Source organism: Cibotium barometz, chromosome 3, assembly GCF_041138505.1.
Source record: "Cibotium barometz isolate CiBa-2024 chromosome 3, ASM4113850v1, whole genome shotgun sequence".
NCBI lineage: Eukaryota > Viridiplantae > Streptophyta > Polypodiopsida > Cyatheales > Cibotiaceae > Cibotium > Cibotium barometz.
This window is the reverse complement of record NC_141048.1, coordinates 13,847,204-13,869,029: the sequence shown is the minus strand read 5'-3', so window position 1 is coordinate 13,869,029 and position 21,826 is coordinate 13,847,204.

Sequence of the window (21,826 nt, the reverse complement as noted above, 5' to 3'; positions counted from 1 at the left end):
GTAAAAAAACTATGAGCAATATTAAAAATATGAGATATTTTGGGTATCCAAAAATGAGTAAATGCTCACATAAGATGAAGAGTTGAAAATGTACAAGGTTTATTAGTAAAAAACTATGAGCAATATTAAAATGATTCCATTATGACACATATGTAAGGAAGGGGAGTTCTTTAAAGGAGGTGCATATTTCACATAAGATGCAGAGTTGAAAATGTACAAGGTTTATTAGTAAAAAACTATGAGCAATATTAAAATGATTCCATTATGACACATATGTAAGGAAGGGGAGTTCTTTAAAGGAGGTGCATATTTCACATAAGATGAAGAGTTGAAAATGTACAAGGTTTATTAGTAAAAAAACTATGAGCAATATTAAAATGATTCCATTATGACACATATGTAAGGAAGCGGAGTTCTTTAAAGGAGGTGCATATTTCACATGCTTGAATGAGTTTTAAACTCATAAAAATTGAGATATTTCATCTCTCCTCTCTCCTCATTCAAGTCTAGTTCCAAAAAGTTAGCTTAACTGACCTAAAAATGGTCAAATATTGACCAAACTGATTTAGAAAATTCTAGAATCAGTTTGTTTGGTTAGGAGCTCAATTTTTCCTATAAATAGAAGCCTCCCCCTTGTTGAAAAATATATAGTGTTTATGCATCGTTACTCTACTCCACCTAAGCCAAGAACTGTGAATTCATTTAATAATTCACTAGTTTTTGGAGCTTCCCTCTTTCTTCAATCCCCATTAGTGGCTCCATCAACATACTTAACCAATTGATTGGTTGGGGGCCTCTACCGTGAACAAAGAATCAAGCAATTTGTAAGGTAATTAGTGAATATTGATCTTTTCTATAATTTCTCAATGTTTATATCTTCTCAACCCCTCTCAAGCTTGAGAAGCTTAATTGGTATGGTTTTTTTTTGAATGCTATTGAAGTGAATTGTTAATGTTAGTGAAGAGTTACATAATTTAATAAATGCTATTGAAGTTAATTTCCATTTATGTTTAAATTCTAATAGTTTTTATGTAATTTCTCTCTCTCAATCAAGAAATGGTCATATTCATGACCCATTCTCAATTCAAATCAAGCTTTTCATAAAGCTTTTCCTTAACCCAAGATTAAGCTATGCTTGAGGCCAAATTAATGGCTTTTTTCTATGCTTTTAGTTTATGTATATTGATGATTCAATCCATTATGGATGAATGATCCACTTAGAGATCATTTTAATTATTTCCTTAATGATAAGCTTTATCCCTTAGAAAAATTGAGATTTATCAGTCATAGCAGCGGAGCTATGGCAAAATTTTTATAAAAATTATGCATAAAATAATTTCATTCAAAGCATAAAAAGAGGACTTCCTACCATATTCTAGGAATTATCATCCTAGATTAATTGAAAGATATTCATTGTAATCATAGAGAAATTAATTTTTATATTATGCATAATTGATTTTCATGCATAGAAGTATGCATAAAAGATAATTTTTTTATATTAAAAGTGTTACTTTTATCATTTTTAATTTTCATGCATAGAAGTATGCATAAAGGAAAAAATTTTATATCAAAAGTGTTATTTTTACCATTTTTATTTCATGCATAGAAGTATGCATAATGGTTAAATTTTTATATCAAAAGTGTTACTTTTACCATTTTTATTTTCATGCATAGAAGTATGCATAATTGATAAATTTTTATATCAAAAGTGTTATTTTTATCATTTTTATTTCCATGCATAGAAGTATGCATAAAGGATAAATTTTTATATCAAAAGTGTTACTTTTACCATTTTTATTTCCATGCATAGAAGTATGCATAAAGAATAAATTTTTATATCAAAAGTGTTACTTTTATCATTTTTATTTCATGCATAGAAGTATGCATAAAGGATAAATTTTTATATCAAAAGTGTTACTTTTATCATTTTTATTTCATGCATAGAAGTATGCATAAAGGATAAATTTTTATATCAAAAGTGTTACTTTTATCATTTTTATTTCATGCATAGAAGTATACATAATGGATAAATTTTTATATCAAAAGTGTTACTTTTATCATATTTGAATTTCATGCATAAAGCTATGCATAAAAGTTGATTATTTTATTATAAAAGTGTGTCTTTTATTATATTGAATTTCATGCATAGAGGTATGCATAAAGGTTGATTATTTTATTATAAAAGTGTGACTTTTATCATAATTGAATTTCATGCATAGAGGTATGCATAAAAAGTTGATTATTTTATTGTAAGAGTGTAACTTTTATCATATTGGATTTCATGCATATAGGTATGCATAAAAGATATTCTTTTTATACTAAAAGTGTGATTTTTCTCATAAATGGATTTTATGCATAACTTAGATGCATAAGAGAAATTCTTTTATTCTAAAAGTGTAATTCCTACTAAATTGAATTTATGCATAAGAAGATGCATTAAAAAATTAATTTTTAATTCAAAAGTGTCATTCTCATCTAAATTGAATTTATGCATAGGAAGATGCATAAAAGATTGAATTTTAATTCAAAAGTGTCATTTTCATTTAAAATGAATTTATGCATAGGAAGATGCATAAAAGATTGATTTTACTTCGGAAGTATTAATCTCCTTAAATGGAATTTATGGATAAGTAAATGTGTAAAGAAATCTTATATCAAATATAAGAATTCTCTTGTATTCTATAAATAGATATGAGATGTGATAGGATGTGATAAGAGGTGTATAAGAGGTGATAAGAGGTGATAAGATGAATTAAGATGTGATAAGATGTGTATGGGATGAGCTAAGAAGTGTATGTGATAGGATAAGATGTATATGGGTTGTGATAGGGCAAGAATGGATGTGATGTAAAAGATTAGATGTGAAGGCATATGGGGTTATATGAATGGGAATGTGGAAATGGATGTATGTATGTGGATGTGTGGATGTGGAGATGGGAGTATGGATGTATGAATGTGAAAATGGATGTATGCATGAAGATGTATATGCATAGATGTGAATGTGGATGTAGATGTGGATGTATAGATGTGAATGGGAATGTGGATGTGGATGTATGTATGTATGTATGTGGATGTATGTATGTATGTGAATGTAGATGTGGATGTATAGATGTGAATGGGAATGTGGATGTGGATGTATGTGAATGTGGATGTAGATGTGGATGTATAGATGTGAATGGGAATGTGGATGTGGATGTATGAATGAGGACGTGATAATGGATGTATGCATGTAGATGTGGATATATGGATATGACTGTGGATGTGGATGTATGAATGGGGACGTGATAAGGGATGTATGCATGTAAATGTGGATATATGGATGTGAATATGAATGTGGATGTGGATGTGGATGTATGGATGTCGATATGGATGTGTATGTATGAATGTAGATATGGGATATGGATGTATAAATGAGGATGTGAAAATGGAGGTATACATGTAGATATGGATGTATGGATGTGAATGTGGATGTATGGATGTGAATGTGGATATGGATGTGGATGTAAGGATGTGGATATGGATGTGTATGTATGAATGTGGATATGGGATGTGGATGTATAAATGAGGATGTGAAAATGGATGTATGCATGTAAATGTGGATGTATGGATGTGAATGTGAATGTGTATGTGAATTAATGTGTCGTCGATATGAGGAAATGGATGAGAATGAGTACACATTGAATGGAATGTGGAATAAGTAATGTGGACTAAGGAGAGATAATGTGGAAATACGAGAGTTCGATTTAGAAACTGTATTTTGTGACTGTTTGTAAATGACTGTTTTATGTCAAGAATGCTGGGGAAGCATTTTGACCATCTTGTGGATTAAGGTCATGAAGACCTAACTGTTAAAGTTGCAACTGCTGACGGAGAGTCAATGGAGGACGTCTCGCGTAGCAAGGTCGACCGAGGTCTTGACCAGCCTCGGTTCGATTTAAATGGTGAGCTTCCGGTACCGTGGATGAGGGACCAAGGAAGCGGCCTATGAGTGAAGCGCTAGGTCACCTGCGAAGGATCCTAGAGGGTGCTGACCATACGATGCTCGGGCTCTGGGTCACCCAGGATACCCACGCGTGCGTCGAGGAAGATATTGGAACAAGGAGTAAGAGTTGTTTTGTGAAACCGGGCATGGATCTGGTTGATTGACCTTGCTGGTCTTCAATGGATGAGTCCATGGCTCTTTATATGGATCTGTTGGTTGATCTTGCTGATCTTCAACGAGAGTCCATCTTGATTTTTATAAGTGATTATATTACCGAGTATTATGGGCTAGGAACTATTGAATAGGCCCCTGTGTGAGACCCCTACCCGCGCATGATGTGTTACTTCCGCTGCCAGTATCCTGAATCCGTTGCTCGGTGGGAACAGGGATCTTACAGTTGGTATCAGAGCATTTGGCTAATAAAGATCAACTGAGAAATCAAATATGTCAAAAACTTATCAAGAAACACAAAAAGGTTGTAATTGTGTGAGACCCCTACCCGCGCATGATGTGTTACTTCCGCTGCCAGTATCCTGAATCCGTTGCTCGGTGGGAACAGGGATCTCACAGTTGGTATCAGAGCATTTGGCTAATAAAGATCAACTGAGAAATCAAATATGTCAAAAACTTATCAAGAAACACAAAAAGGTTGTAATTGTGTGATATAAGTCATACAATTTGATATTCAAACTGAAATTCGTAAATTGGTAATTGGGTCTTCAGATGGAAGTACCGCAATTATATAGAATCCCTGACTTGCTTGAAAGCTAGACATGATGGTATTTACCTTATAATTCCAAGGGCCGTGACTACCCGTATATACCGAGAGTATACTGCAGCTCTTTACTGACAGTATATACGAGTAAATCTAAGACTTGAAATTATAAGCGTTAATGCTATCCAGATGATGAATTCGAATGTGGTTGATATGATTTTTAATTCTGTTTGAGAATTGATGAATTGATTTGGATTCTGATTGAAAAATGATGATCCTTGAAATTTGGTTGAAATGTAATAAGCTGAGCGAAACCTCAATGAGGATGAATGGGACGAGTCCCTGTGATGATATTCATAACTGGAATGATGATAATGATTTCAGCAAATCACTATGAGATTAGTGGATTGTGCTATCAAATTGCTACTATTAACACTATGAGATTAGTGGATTGTGCTATCAAATTGCTACTATTAACACTTGAGATGGTAGATTAAGTTAAGGGATGACAAATTGAGAACTTGCTTGACTGAAATTTCTGTGGAGGAATGTTCAGAAGAAAATTTTTTCGGTTTAATGGACCATTATCATGTTAAAGATATGAATGATATGATCTGAATGAATTGTTATGAGTTCTATATAAGGGATATTTATCCCAGTATTCCGTTGGGTTGACCAGAATATAAGGAACCCCAGAATAAAATTAGATCTTAAGAAAAAGAGTTGTCCTCTACTTGCAAGATGAGGACATCTCGCACTTTTTAAGTGGGGTAGAATGTAAGATTCCTCCCCAGCCTTCGAGGTATACAGGAGTAAGAATCTCCCTTTTGATCTTATAATTATTCCCTCTCTAAAATAAAAGAAAGATTCTGTTTTTAAAAAAAAGGAAGATCCTTTCCCTAGAATACTTCTCAGGAGTCCCACCTGTTTTAAGGATTCAGAACAATGAGTTCAGAAGTGAAAATCGGTGTTTTGGATACCAAGGTTTTGGTTTTCATTCGAGTACGGCCCAAAAAGAAGTTCTTTATCTCTTGGGGAGTATAAGAAGTTATCTCCCAGATATTGTGAACCTTATCTGAATTCAATGAAAGTAGGTGACTTAGCCTACAAGCTTCTTTTATCTCTTCATCTCAAAATTCTTAATGCCTTCTATAGAAAAATGTGTCAAACCCAAATCATGGAAAGACGGTAAAACTTCAGTGGCAAGTTACCGTTGGCTTCTAAGTTACGCTAGCTCCTTCCTTTATATAAGTCGTAACTTTTACTTGTCGCTCACAGTAATCTTACTCCCATCAATCTCCTTTCTTTCTAAATCTCCTTCATGGCTTGGCAACAAGAATTAGTTTTATCCATAATGATTCCTCACCTTCAAGATGCAAGTGAGTCTGTAAAGAAGGATTTTATAGAACAGTATGAGCGCTCACTTTTTCCTCACTTGGGAACTTCTGTAGCGCAAACCAAATGGCGGACCTATCAAAGCATAACTAGGGTAACACCCTGGGGTCAACAGCACTTTCGTAACAATGTCCGCTTGGCCATGGCTATTGAAGCTTTGGGTTTGGGTCCCCGATACTACTGCGTCATGAGATCAAGACATCTTGGGTTTTCTGAGCGGGTCTTTTTACTGGCGTGTTTTCTTCCTCATGAGAAGATATGCCTTTACCCCGTCTTTGGCTTACCTCTCAGAGGTCCTTTTGTTAGATCACCTCATACCACTGAGATAGGTGCGGCAATAACCAGCAGAATCATTCCCATAGATGAGTTACCCTATACTTGCGCAGCTCGTGAGTGCTGCTTTTGTGATCATATGATGGACGGGCTTATGGAAGTGTAAAGAGTTCTTCTATCCTTACTGTATAAGTTTCGAGAATGAATAAAGTTTAAATCTTGTTCTTATTTTGAATCTTGCTCTCTTTAAGACTTTTCTTGGTGGTTAACCTTGATTAAAATTTTTCTCTAAGTCTCATATTCGTGCATCTTGCGAAATTATCCTAGTTTGCGAGATGAGGACATCTCGCATTTTTTAAGTGGGGTAGAATGTAAGATTCCTCCCCCAACCCCTTTTGATGTCTAGTATCTTCCCCTGTAATCAATCCCTCTTCAGAAATATAAAGACCTTGTTTCTAACTGTTTTAACCTAGAGAGAGAAAATATTCTAGAGAGAGAATATTCAGATTATGAATATTTTTGGATAGAATAATAACTCATCTTATTAAAATAAGTTCTCCTGAAACAGAAATTCAAAAAGAACTTTCCAATATGCAATTGGAATTAATTGGAAATGGGTATAAAGGACCTTAGCCTAAGGGTCTAGATTTTAAGAAATTTTTGGATTATGGTCCAATTAAGGTTCCTATGGGCCAATAGCATCAATCCATGTGTAGGGAGGAGATAAATCCAATTTGTAAAAGAAGATACCCAAAAATGAGTAAATGCTCACATAAGATGAAGAGTTGAAAATGTACAAGGTTTATTAGTAAAAAAACTATGAGAAATATTAAAAATATGAGATATTTTGGGTATCCAAAAATGAGTAAATGCTCACACAAGATGAAGAGTTGAAAATGTACAAGGTTTATTAGTAAAAAAACTATGAGCAATATTAAAAATATGAGATATTTTGGGTATCCAAAAATGAGTAAATGCTCACATAAGATGAAGAGTTGAAAATGTACAAGGTTTATTAGTAAAAAACTATGAGCAATATTAAAATGATTCCATTATGACACATATGTAAGGAAGGGGAGTTCTTTAAAGGAGGTGCATATTTCACATAAGATGAAGAGTTGAAAATGTACAAGGTTTATTAGTAAAAAACTATGAGCAATATTAAAATGATTCCATTAGTTCCAAAAAGTTAGCTTAACTGACCTAAAAATGGTCAAATATTGACCAAACTGATTTAGAAAATTCTAGAATCAGTTTGTTTGGTTAGGAGCTCAATTTTTCCTATAAATAGAAGCCTCCCCCTTGTTGAAAAATATATAGTGTTTATGCATCGTTACTCTACTCCACCTAAGCCAAGAACTGTGAATTCATTTAATAATTCACTAGTTTTTGGAGCTTCCCTCTTTCTTCAATCCCCATTAGTGGCTCCATCAACATACTTAACCAATTGATTGGTTGGGGGCCTCTACCGTGAACAAAGAATCAAGCAATTTGTAAGGTAATTAGTGAATATTGATCTTTTCTATAATTTCTCAATGTTTATATCTTCTCAACCCCTCTCAAGCTTGAGAAGCTTAATTGGTATGGTTTTTTTTTTAATGTCCACATACATACATACATCCACATCCACATACATACATACATCCACATCCACATTTCCATTCACATCTATACATCCACAACTACATTCACATTCACATACATCCACATCCACATTCCCATACATCCACATCTATACATCCACATTCCACATTCACATCTACATCCACATCTACATCCACATTTACATCTACGCATATACATCTTCATGCATATATCCATTTTCACATGCATACATCAACACTCCCATCTCCACATCCACACATCCACATACATACATCCATTTTCACATTCCCATTCATATAACCCCATATGCCTTCATATCTAATCTTTTATATCACCTCCATTCTCACCCTATCACAACCCATATACATCTTATCTCATCTCATACACTTCTTATCTCATCCCATACACATCTTATCACATCTTAACTCATCTTATATGCATCTTATCATATCTTATCACTTCCCATATCTTTTATGCATACTTCTATGCATGAAATTCAATTATGCTAAAAGTAACACTTTTATAATAAAATAATCATCTCTTATGCATACCTCTATGCATGAAATTCAATTATGCTAAAAGTAACACTTTTATAATAAAATATTCATCTCTTATGCATACCTCTATGCATGAATTTTAATTATTGTAAAAGTAACACTTTTATAATAAAATATTCATCTCTTATGCATACCTCTATGCATGAAATTCAATTATGCTAAAAGTAACACTTTTGATATAAAAATTTATCCATTATGCATACTTCTATGCATGTAAATAAGAATGATAAAAGTAACACTTTTGATATAAAAATTTATCCATTATGCATACTTCTATGCATGTAAATAAAAATGATAAAAGTAACACTTTTGATATAAAAATTTATCCATTATGCATACTTCTATGCATGTAAATAAAAATGATAAAAGTAACACTTTTGATATAAAAATTTATCCATTATGCATACTTCTATGCATGTAAATAAAAATGATAAAAGTAACACTTTTGATATAAAAATTTATCCATTATGCATACTTCTATGCATGTAAATAAAAATGATAAAAGTAACACTTTTGATATAAAAATTTATCCATTATGCATACTTCTATGCATGTAAATAAAAATGATAAAAGTAACACTTTTGATATAAAAATTTATCCATTATGCATACTTCTATGCAAGTAAATAAAAATGATAAAAGTAACACTTTTGATATAAAAACTTATCCTTTATGCATGATATTAAAATTCAATTTCTCCATGAATGTAATGAAATTCTTTCAATTAATCTAGGATGATAATTCCTAGAATATGGTAGGAAGTCCTCTTTTTATGCTTTGAATGAGATTATTTTATGCATAATTTTTATAAAAATTTTGCCATAGCTCCGCTGCTATGACTGATAAATCTCAATTTTTCTAAGGGATAAAGCTTATCATTAAGGAAATAATTAAAATGATTCTCTAATTGGATCCTCAATCCATAATGGATTGAATTATCAATATACATAAACTAAAAGCATAAGAAAAAGCCATTAATTTGGCCTCAAGCATAGCTTTATCTTGGGTTAAGGAAAAGCTTTATGAAAAGCTTGATTTGGATTGAGAATGGGTCATGAGTATGACCATTTCTTGAGTGAGAGAGAGAATTTACATAAGAATCATTAGAATTTAAACATAAATGAAAAATAACTTCAATAGCATTTATTAAATTATGTAACTCTTCACTACTATTCAAACTTCAATAGCATTTAAAAAAAACCATACCAATTAAACTTCTCAAGCTTGAGAGGGGTTGAGAAGAGAGAAACATTGAGAAATTATAGAAAGATGAATATTCACTAATTACCTTACAACTTGCTTGATTCTTTGTTCACGGTAGAGGCCCCCAACCAATCAATTGGTTAAGTATGTTGATGGAGCCACTAATGGGGATTGAAGAAAGAGGGAAGCTCCAAAAACTAGTGAATTATTAAATGAATTCACAGTTCTTGGCTTAGGTGGAGTAGAGTAACGATGCATAAACACTATCAATTTTTCAACAAGGGGGAGGCTTCTATTTATAGGAAAAATTGAGCTCCTAACCAAACAAACTGATTCTAGAATTTTCCAAATCAGTTTGGTCAATTTTTGACCATTTTTAGGTCAGTTAAGCTAATTTTTTGGAACTAGACTTGAATGAGGAGAGAGGAGAGATGAAATATCTCAATTTTTATGAGTTTAAAACTCATTCAAGCATGTGAAATATGCACCTCCTTTAAAAAACTCCCCTTCCTTACATATGTCATACTTTTAATATTGCTCATAATTTTTTACTAATAAACCTTGTACATTTTCAACTCTTCATCTTATGTGAAATATGCACCTCCTTTAAAGAACTCCCCTTCCTTACATATGTCATACTTTTAATATTGCTCATAATTTTTTACTAATAAACCTTGTACATTTTCAACTCTTCATCTTATGTGAAATATGCACCTCTTTTAAAGAACTCCCCTTCCTTCCATATGTCATACTTTTAATATTGCTCATAATTTTTTACTAATAAACCTTGTACATTTTCAACTCTTCATCTTATGTGAAATATGCACCTCCTTTAAAGAACTCCCCTTCCTTACATATGTCATACTTTTGATATTGCTCATAATTTTTTTACTAATAAACCTTGTACATTTTCAACTCTTCATCTTATGTAAGCATTTACTCATTTTTGGGTATCTTCTTTTACAAATTGGATTTATCTCCTCCCTACACATGGATTGATGCTATTGGCCCATAGGAACCTTAATTGGACCATAATCCAAAAATTTCTGAAAATCTAGACCCTTAGACTAAGGTCCTTTATACACATTTCCAATTAATTCCAATTGCACATTGGAAAGTTCTTTTTGAATTTCTGTTTCAGGGGAACTTATTTTAATAAGATGAGATAATTTTGAATTTCTGTTTCAGGGGAACTTATTTTAATAAGATGAGATAATTTTCTATCCAAAAATATTAAAAATCTGAATATTCTCTCTCTAGAATAATTTTCCTCTCTCTAGGCTAAAATAGTTAGCAACAGGGTCTTTATATTTCTGAAGAGGGTTGATTACAGGGGAAGATACTAGACATCAAAAAGGGGGTTGGGGGAGGAATCTTACATTCTACCCCACTTAAAAAACGCGAGATGTCCTCACCTCGCAACTTGTGATAATTTCGCAAGATTCACGAATATGAGACTTAGAGAAAAATTTTAATCAAGATTAACCACCAAGATAAGTCTTAAAGAGAGCAAGATTCAAAATACGAACAAGATTTAAACTTTATTCATTCTTGGAACTTATACAGTAAAGATAGAGAAACTCTTTACACTTCCATAAGCCCGTCCATCATATGGTCACAAAAGCAGTCCTCACAAGCTGCACAAGTATAAGGTAACTCATCTATGGGAATGATTCTGTGGGTTATTGCTGCGCCTATCTCAGTGGTATGAGGTGTTCTAACAAAAGGACCTCTGAGAGGCAAGCCAAAAACGGGGTAAAGGCATATCTTCTCATGAGGAAGAAAACACGCCAGTAAGAAGACCCGCTCAGAAAACCCAAGATGTCTTGATCTCATGACGCAGTAGTATCGGGGACCCAAACCCAAAGCTTCAATAACCATGGCCAAGCGGACATTATTACAAAAATGTTGTTGACCCCAGGGTGTTACCCTAGTTATGTCTTGATAGGTCCGCCATTTGGTCTGCGCTACAGAAGTTCCCAAGTGAGGGAAAAGTGAGCGCTCATACTGTTCTATAAAATCCTTCTTCACAGACTCACTTGCGTCTTGAAGGTGAGGAATCATTATGGATAAAACTAGTTCTTGTTGCCAAGCCATGAAGGAGATTAAGAAAGAGAGGAGATCGATGGAAGTAAGATTACTGCTGTGAGCGACAGGTAAAAAGTTACGACTTATATAAAGGAAGGAGTTAGCGTAACCTAGAAGCCAACGGTATCTTGTCACTGAAGTTTTATTGTCTTTCCTTGATTTGGGTTTGGCACATATTTCTATGAAATACATTAAGAACTTTGAGATGAGGAGGTAAAAGAAGCTTGTAGGCTAAGTCACCTACTTTCATTGAATTCAGATATAAGGCTCACAATATCTGGGGGATAAGTTCTTATACTCCCCAAGAGATAAAGAACTTCTTTTGGGCCGTACTCGAATGAAAACCAAAACCTTGGTATCCAAAACACTGATTTTCACTTCTGAACTCATTGTTCTGAATCCTTAAAACAGCGTGACTCCTGAGAAGTATTCTAGGAAAAGGGTCTTCCTTTTTTTTAAACAGAATCTTTCTTTTATTTTAGAGAGGGACTAATTATAAGATCAAAAAGGGAGATTCTTACTCCTGTATACCTCGAAGGCTGGGGAGGAATCTTACATTCTACCCCACTTAAAAAAGTGCGAGATGTCCTCATCTCGCCAAGTAGAGGACAACTCTTTTTCTTAAGATCCAATTTATTCTATGGATGTATGGATGTGAACGAGGATGTAGATGTGGATGCATGGATGTAAATGTGGATGTGGATGTGAATGAGGATGTAGATGTGGATGCATGGATGTAAATGTGGATGTGGATGTATGGATGTATGCATGTAGATGTGGATGCATGAATGTGGATGTATGGATGTGAATGAGCATATAGATGTGGATGTATGGATGTGAATGTGCATGTAGATATGGATGTATATATGTGAATGGGAATGTGGATGTGGATGTATGTATGCATGTGGATGTGGATATGGATGTGTATGTATGAATGTGGATATGGGATGTGGATGTATAAATGAGGATGTGAAAATGGAGATAAGCATGTAGATGTGGATGCATGAATGTGGATGTATGGATGTGAATGAGGATATAGATGTGGATGTATGGATGTGAATGTGCATGTAGATATGGATGTATATATGTGAATGGGAATGTGGATGTGGATGTATGTATGCATGTGGATGTGGATATGGATGTGTATGTATGAATGTGGATATGGGATGTGGATGTATAAATGAGGATGTGAAAATGGAGATAAGCATGTAGATGTGGAGGTATGGATGTGTGAATGTGGATGTGGATGTATGGATGTGAATGAGGATGTGGATGTATGGATGTGAATGAGGATGTGGATGTGGATGCATGGATGTAAATGTGGATGTGTGTAAGGCCCCCGACCCGTAGGGCGGGGGAATCTTTTTGATAGGCAGTTAAGTCTCGTGTTATTTTCCGATTGACGACACCTCGATCTCGTAGAAATACGAGGTTACGAGCAAACGGACGGACCTAATTCTATCTCGCAGGGGAAGCGTAGTCATCCTAAAGGAAATTCTAACCTCCAGCACGGAATGTGCGTGGAGATGGAACAAGACCCACACTTGGTTCAAGGAAGCCAACGCCTTTTTCCCCCGTATTTCAAGAGGCACGGCCGCTGGCTCGGTCCCCTAAAACAAGTCTTGTTCGTGACTCTATTATTCCCTAAGTATCGTAAGTTACGACTAGTAGAAAGCTACCCGACTGATCGGGTCCACCCATCCTTAGAATGGTACCGTCAGGGCATCCATTCTCCCACTTTCCACGCACTCACCCATTCAATTATTTTCTAATTAAGTCCTACCACACTGTGAAACACTTAAAAACAAATTCCTTTGTTAATTAATTACACTTGATTCCTTAAAGGAAATCTTCCTTAGCATAACATTGAAATCAACGAACATACTTACAGTGAAAAAATATTTACAAAGACCCTGAAATCGGGCCGATATTCCAATCCAAACTCATGTCCAAACCATAACCATAACCACAACTACATCGATAATCTAGAATTCGATCTTCCAGCCTCAACCAGCTGGGTAAACCTCACGGACCGTCTCCCCTCGTCGTCAGCCAGACGATGAGGGCCAAGCCGTCCTGTCACCCCCTCAGGTACTGACGCTTGTACCAAACCCTCTCGCTCTTCGGAGGGGACGTCTCCTCATGAGGTGGGGGTTAAGTCACCGCACTAGCCTGGACCCACAGAACTAGGCAGCATATATACATCACCCTGGTGGTGAAAACCAATCCCCAGTGGCATAGGAGGGGATTGCCCTGGGCCGACTCCCGGCCTCGCTATATCCTCCGCCCGGCTACACAGGCAAGCACGGAGTTAGCTAAGGGGGGGAGAAGCTGTACCTGCATGTTAGTAATAAAGCAACAGTATATCCAATAAAAAGAGACATAGCCTTTATTCAATGAATTCACGCATTAACAAAAACCATCGTTTCGGAAAGACAATGATTCAAAAGCAAGATTACTTTCCTATAACTTTACTTAAGAGTAACCATAAGGTACTTTAGGCCATCTATACTAGGGGTTTAACCTTGGTTCCTTTCCTATTATTACGAATCTTTGCATTAAGCTTCATAAGAGAGAATTTTACTTAAAACTGTTTAAATGACCAACCTGGTTATCGTTTTCATGCCTATTCACTTCAAGAGGGGCGAAGTCGATTGCAGGGACGCGATTTGCTTCATTCCCTCCTTGGACAGCGCGCGGTTCTTCAATTCGGCGGCGTTTCGGCGCCATAGGAGCACTAGAGTTTTAAGAGAATAGAGAGAAAACGAGGTGAATATAAGAGGTTGGGAGCGTGGAGAGAAAAGAGAGAATTCTACTGGTTCAAACGGATTCGAAAACGGAGTCCGTTTGGGGTAGGAAAAGCTTGTTGGGCTTATGGGCAGGAACGACCTCTTAGCCTAAGTTTAAGTCGCCGCATATGGGGGGGGGGAATTGAGAGGGGTGTCCTTAACTTGGAGAGCTCTTGAGAAGAGTGTACGTCTAGGGAGGCCTAGGGAAGAGTAAGGCAAGGGGTAGAGGAGAAGCACACTTTAAGTCTATTCACACGGGGGGTGGGGGGGGAGAAGAGTGTAGGACATGTCCTAGAGCTTGAGAGAGAGCTTGCGCGTAGGGGCTTGCTGGGGGCTTGTCTGGAGAAGGGGGCTGGGAGGGTCCTTTTATAGGTGCTGGAGGGTGGACGTCCGGGTACGGGAAGGTGACACCTGGGTGGTGTAGGTGTCCGGGAGAGGGTGTGGGCGTGAGACACCTAGGGGTGGAGGTGTCTCGAGGAGAGAGAAAGTGTGACACATGGGGGTGGAGGTGTCCCCAAGAGAGAGAGAGCGCGACACCTGTGGATAGAGGGTTCTGGGAGGAGGGGGTACGTGTAGGGGTGTGCTGGAGGGTGCGTCTAGGTCGTGTACACGCTTGGGTGTCCCGGGCGGATTGTCGGTTTTTTTTCACGGGCGGCGCCCGTGTGGGGCCCACGCCGGCCGCCCGCCGTCGTCCGGGGGGGTCAAAAAATATTTTTTGACGGAAATGTCCGGCCTTGCCCCGTGACCATGGGGGCGTATTCCGTTCGTTGATTAGACGCCTGGATAGTTACTATTTTTGGTCGGAAGTTCGCAGATTAAAGGCTTAAAAGCTTAATTAAACCCATTCTGGGTACCCGTTTTTAGTTCAGAAAAAACTATTTTAAGCGTAAAATTACACGTAGATTCCAAATTTGGATTCAGAATTACAAATTTCTAAGCAAAAATGGCTCATTTTTCAAAAATAGAAGTTTTTTGATCGGAAAAATGACAAGCTAAGATATATTTTTCAACTCTGAAGCAAGTACAGTGTTATTTACAATGGGTATGTTACAATGTGTATGTATGGATGTATGCATGTAGATGTGGATGCATGAATGTGGATGTATGGATGTGAATGAGGATATAGATGTGGATGTATGGATGTGAATGTGCATGTAGATATGGATGTATAGATGTGAATGGGAATGTGGATCTGGATGTATGTATGTATGTGGATGTGGATGTATGAATGAGGACGTGATAATGAATGTATGCATGTGGATGTGGATATGGATGTGTATATATGAATGCGGATATGGATGTGGATATGGATGTGTATGTATGAATGTGGATATGGGATGTGGATGTATAAATGAGGATGTGAAAATGGAGATAAGCATGTAGATGTGGATGTATGGATATGAATGTGGATGTGGATGTGGATGTATGGATGTGAATATATGATATGTGATGTGAAGGAATCTGAAGTGAAGAGATGAAAAATGATGTGATTGGATGAGTACACATATAAATGGAATGTGGAATAAGTAATGTGGATTAATGAGGGAAATGTGGAAAAATGAGAGTTAATATAGAAATTGTATTTGTAAACTGTTTGTAAATGCTGTTTGTAAATGGCTGTTTTATGTCAAGAATGCTGGGAAAGCATTTTGACCGTCTTGTGATTAAGGTCGTGGAGACCTAACTGATAAAGTTGCAACTGCTGACGGAGAGTCAATGGAGGACGTCTCGCGTAGCAAGGTCGACCGAGGTCTTGACCAGCCTCGGTTCGATTAAAATGGTGAGCTTCCGGTACGGTGGATGAGGGACCAAGGAAGCGGCCTATGAGTGAAGCACTAGGTCACCTGCGAAGGATCCTAGAGGGTGCTGACCATACGGTGCTCGGGCTCTGGGTCGCCTAGGATACCCACACGTGCGTCGAGGAAGATATTGGAACAAGGAGTAAGAGTTGTTTTGTGAAACCGGGCATGGATCTGGTTGATTGACCTTGCTGGTCTTCAATGGATGAGTCCATGGCTCTTTATATGGATCTGTTGGTTGATCTTGCTGATCTTCAACGAGAGTCCATCTTGATTTTTATAAGTGATTATATTACCGAGTATTATGGGCTAGGAACTATTGAAAAGGCCCCTGTGTGGACAGGTGGTGAGTGTTCTAGTTGCCAATGATGCCATAGATACTCTGATGAAGGAATGATGGGAAATTATGAATCAACTGGATAAATTGGAAGATCGTGATCAGTGGTACTATGGTTTCATTAAAGGATTGTTTTAAAGTTAGCTGATGCTAAGAAAAGGCAATTTTCATATTGGGTGTGTAAGTGGTGTGGCTAGTTTTATGTTTGCATGAACTTCCGGCTAGGGGGCCTTAGAACTCTTTTCCTTGGTACCCGAGACAAAACCTAACCAAATTCCAAATCGGATCCCATCACTACAGTGGTTGGGTGGTTGGCTAACCCATGGGATCGGATGGGGTTAGGCTGGACTGATGGATCCGTAAATCGAGACTCAAACTTTTATTTTTACGATAGAAAAAAAAATATAAATCCTGGATAGAAACTGTTCTATGGATAGGAATCAACGGCTGTGCCTCTTGAATGGGGAAAAAAGCGTTGATCCCCTTGATCCAAGTGCAAGTTTCTTCCTTGATTTGACCAAGTACCATTAAAGGTGCAGTCAGATCAGTTGATTCGTAATGATCTTGACTACGTTAGAGTAAAGAGTTATCCTGGTGGAATCGCCCATGCTTTCCGGGTAAAGGAAGTTTTTCCGGTTTCGGTTTTGGACAAACCGACGGATTAGACTCTTGTCCAGATATCCGTGGGCGAGGCCCCGAATGTGGGACCCCTGTCCCGTGCGAGAAGTGCTACTTCCGCTGCCAGTATCGTGAATCCGTTGCTCGGTGGGAACTGGGATCTTACAGTTGGTATCCCTGTTCCCCACCGATCAACGGATTCGGGGTACTAGCAGCGGAAGTAGCACATCATGCGTGGGTAGGGGTCTCACACTCGGGGCCTCGCCCACGGATATCCGGACAAGAGACTAATCCGTCGGTTGTCCAAAACCGAAACTGGAAAAACTTCCTTTACTCGGAAAGCATGGGCGATTCCACCAGGATAACTCTTTACTCTAACGTAGTCAAGATCATTACGGATCAACTGATCTGACTGCACCTTTAACGGTACTTGGTCAATTCAAGGTAGAAACTTGCACTTGGATCATTGGGATCAACGCTTTTTTCCCCATCAAGAGGCACAGCCGTTGATTCCTATCCATAGAACAATTTCTATCCGGGATTTACTTTATCTATCGTAAAAACAAGTTGAGTCTCGATTTATGGATCCATCAGTCCAGCCTAACCCCATCCGATCCCATGGGTTAGCCAACCGCCCAACCACTGTAGTGATGGGATCCAATTTGGAATTTGGTTAGGTTTTGTCCCGGGTACCAAGGAAAAGAGTTCCAAGGCCCCCTAGCCGGAATTTCATGCAAACATAAAACTAGCCACACCACTTACACACCCAATATGAAAATTGCCTTTTTCTTACCATCAGCTAACTTTAAAACAATCCTTTAATGAAACCATAGTACCACTGATCACAATCTCCCAATTTATCCAGTTGATTCATAATTTCCCATCATTCCTTCATCAGAGTATCTATGGCATCATTGGCAACTAGAACGCTCACCACCTGTCCACACAGAGGCCGTTTCCATAGTTCCTAGCCCATAATACTCGGCAATATAATCACTTATCAAGATGGACTCTCGTTGAAGATCAGCAAGATCAACCAACAGATCCATATAAAAGAGCCATGGACTCATCCGTTGAGGACCAGCAAGGTCAGTCAACTAGATCCATGCCCGGTTTCACAAAACAACTCTTACTCCTTGTTCCAATATCTTCCTCGACGCACGCGTGGGTATCCTAGGCGACCCAGAGCCCGAGCACCGTATGGTCAGCACCCTCTAGGATCCTTCGCAGGTGACCTAGCACTTCACTCATAGGCCGCTTCCTTGGTCCCTCATCCACCGTACCGGAAGCTCACCATTTTAATCGAACCGAGGCTGGTCAAGACCTCGGTCGACCTTGCTACGCGAGACGTCCTCCATTGACTCTCCGTTAGCAGTTGCAACTTTATCAGTTAGGTCTCCACGACCTTAATCACAAGACGGTCAAAATGCTTCCCCAGCATTCTTGACATAAAACAGCCATTTACAAACAGCATTTACAAACAGTTTACAAATACAGTTTCTATATTAACTCTCATTTTTCCACATTATCCCTCATTAATCCACATTACTTATTCCACATTCCATGTATATGAGTACTCATCCAATCACCTCCTTTTCCATCTCTTCACTTCAGATTCCTTCACATCACATATCATATATTCACATCCATATCCACATCCATACATCCACATCCACATCCACATTCACATCCATACATCCACATCTACATGCTTATCTCCATTTTCACATCCTCATTTATACATCCACATCCCATATCCACATTCATACATACACATCCATATATCCACATCTACATCCACATACATACATACATCCACATCCACATTCCACATTCACATCTATACATCCACATCTACATTCACATTCACATACATCCACATCCACATTCCCATACATCCACATCTATACATCCACATTCCACATTCACATCTACATTCACATTCACATACATGCATCCACATCTACATGCTTACCTCCATTTTCACATCCTCATTTATACATCCACATCCCATATCCACATTCATACATACACATCCATACATCCACATCTACATCCACATACATACATACATCCACATCCACATTCCACATTCACATCTATACATCCACATCTACATTCACATTCACATACATCCACATCCACATTCCCATACATCCACATCTATACATCCACATTCCACATTCACATCTACATCCACATCTACATCCACATTTACATCTATGCATATACATCTTCATGCATATATCCATTTTCATGTTCATACATCCACACTCCCATCTCCATATCCACACATCCACATACATACATCCATTTTCACATTCCCATTTATATAACCCCATATACTTTTACATCTAATCTTTTACATCACATCCATTCTCGCCCTATCACAACCCATATATATCTTATCCTATCACATACACTTCTTACCTCATCCCCCCATACACATCTTAATTCATCTTATCACATCCTAACTTATTTCATAAGCATCTTATCACCTCTTATCACACCTCTTATCACATCCTATCACTTTCCATACACATCTTATCAATTCTTATCACATCTCATACACCTCTTATCACATCTTATCACATTTCATATCTTTTTTTTTTTAAAAGAGAATTCTTTTATTTGATATAAGATTTCTCTACACATTTATTTATACATAAATTCCATTTAAGGAGACTAACACTTTCGAAATTAAAATCAATCTTTTATGCATCTTCTTATGCATGATTTCAATTTGGTAGGGAATTATACTTTTAGAATAAAAGAATTTCTCTTATGCATCTAAGTTAAGCATAAAATCCATTTATGAGGAAAATCATACTTTTAGTATAAAAAGAATATCTTTTATGCATACCTATATGCATGAAATCCAATATGATAAAAGTAACACTTTTGATATAAAAATTTTTCCTTTATGCATACTTCTATGCATGAAAATTAAAAATGATAAAAGTAACACTTTTGATATAAAAATTTTCCTTTATGCATACTTCTATGCATGAAAATTAAAAATGATAAAAGTAACACTTTTGATATAAAAATTTTCTTTTATGCATACTTTTATGTATGAAATAAAAATGATAAAAGTAACACTTTTGATATAAAAATTTATCCATTATGCATACTTCTATGCATGAAAATAAAAATGGTAAAAATAACACTTTTGATATAAAAATTTATCCTTTACGCATACTTCTATGCATGAAAGTAAAAATGATAAAAGTAACACTTTTGATATAAAAATTTATCCATTATGCATACTTCTATGTATGAAATAAAAATGATAAAAGTAACACTTTTGATATAAAAATTTATCCATTATGCATACTTCTATGCATGAAAATAAAAATGATAAAAGTAACACTTTTGATATAAAAATTTATCCATTATGCATACTTCTATGCATGAAAATAAAAATGGTAAAAATAACACTTTTGATATAAAAATTTATCCTTTATGCATACTTCTATGCATGAAAGTAAAAATGATAAAAGTAACACTTTTGATATAAAAATTTATCCATTATGCATACTTCTATGCATGAAAATAAAAATGGTAAAAATAACACTTTTGATATAAAAATTTATTCTTTATGCATAATATTAAAATTCAATTTCTCCATGATTATAATGAAATTCTTTCAATTAATCTAGGATGATGATTCCTAGAATATGGTAGGAAGTCCTCTTTTTATGCTTTGAATGAAAATTTTTTATGCATAATTTTTATAAAAATTTTGCCATAGCTCCGCTGCTATGACTGATAAATCTCAATTTTTCTAAGGGATAAAGCTTATCATTAAGGAAATAATTAAAATGATTCCTTTATTGGATCCTCAATCCATAATGGATTGAATCATCAATATACATAAACTAAAAGCATAAGAAAAAGCCATAAATTTGGCCTCAAGCATAGCTTTATCTTGGGTTAAGGAAAAGCTTTATGAAAAGCTTGATTTGGATTGAGAATGGGTCATGAGTATGACCATTTCTTGAGTGAGAGAGAGAATTTACATAAGAATCATTAGAATTTAAACATAAATGAAAATTAACTTTAATAGCATTTATTAAATTATGTAACTCTTCACTACTATTCAAACTTCAATAGCATTTAAAAAAAAACCATACCAATTAAACTTCTCAAGCTTGAGAGGGGTTGAGAAGAGAGAAACATTGAGAAATTATAGAAAGATGAATATTCACTAATTACCTTACAACTTGCTTGATTCTTTGTTCACGGTAGAGGCCCCCAACCAATCAATTGGTTAAGTATGTTGATGGAGCCACTAATGGGGATTGAAGAAAGAGGGAAGCTCCAAAAACTAGTGAATTATTAAATGAATTCACAGTTCTTGGCTTAGGTGGAGTAGAGTAACGATGCATAAACACTATATATTTTTCAACAAGGGGGAGGCTTCTATTTATAGGAAAAATTGAGCTCCTAACCAAACAAACTGA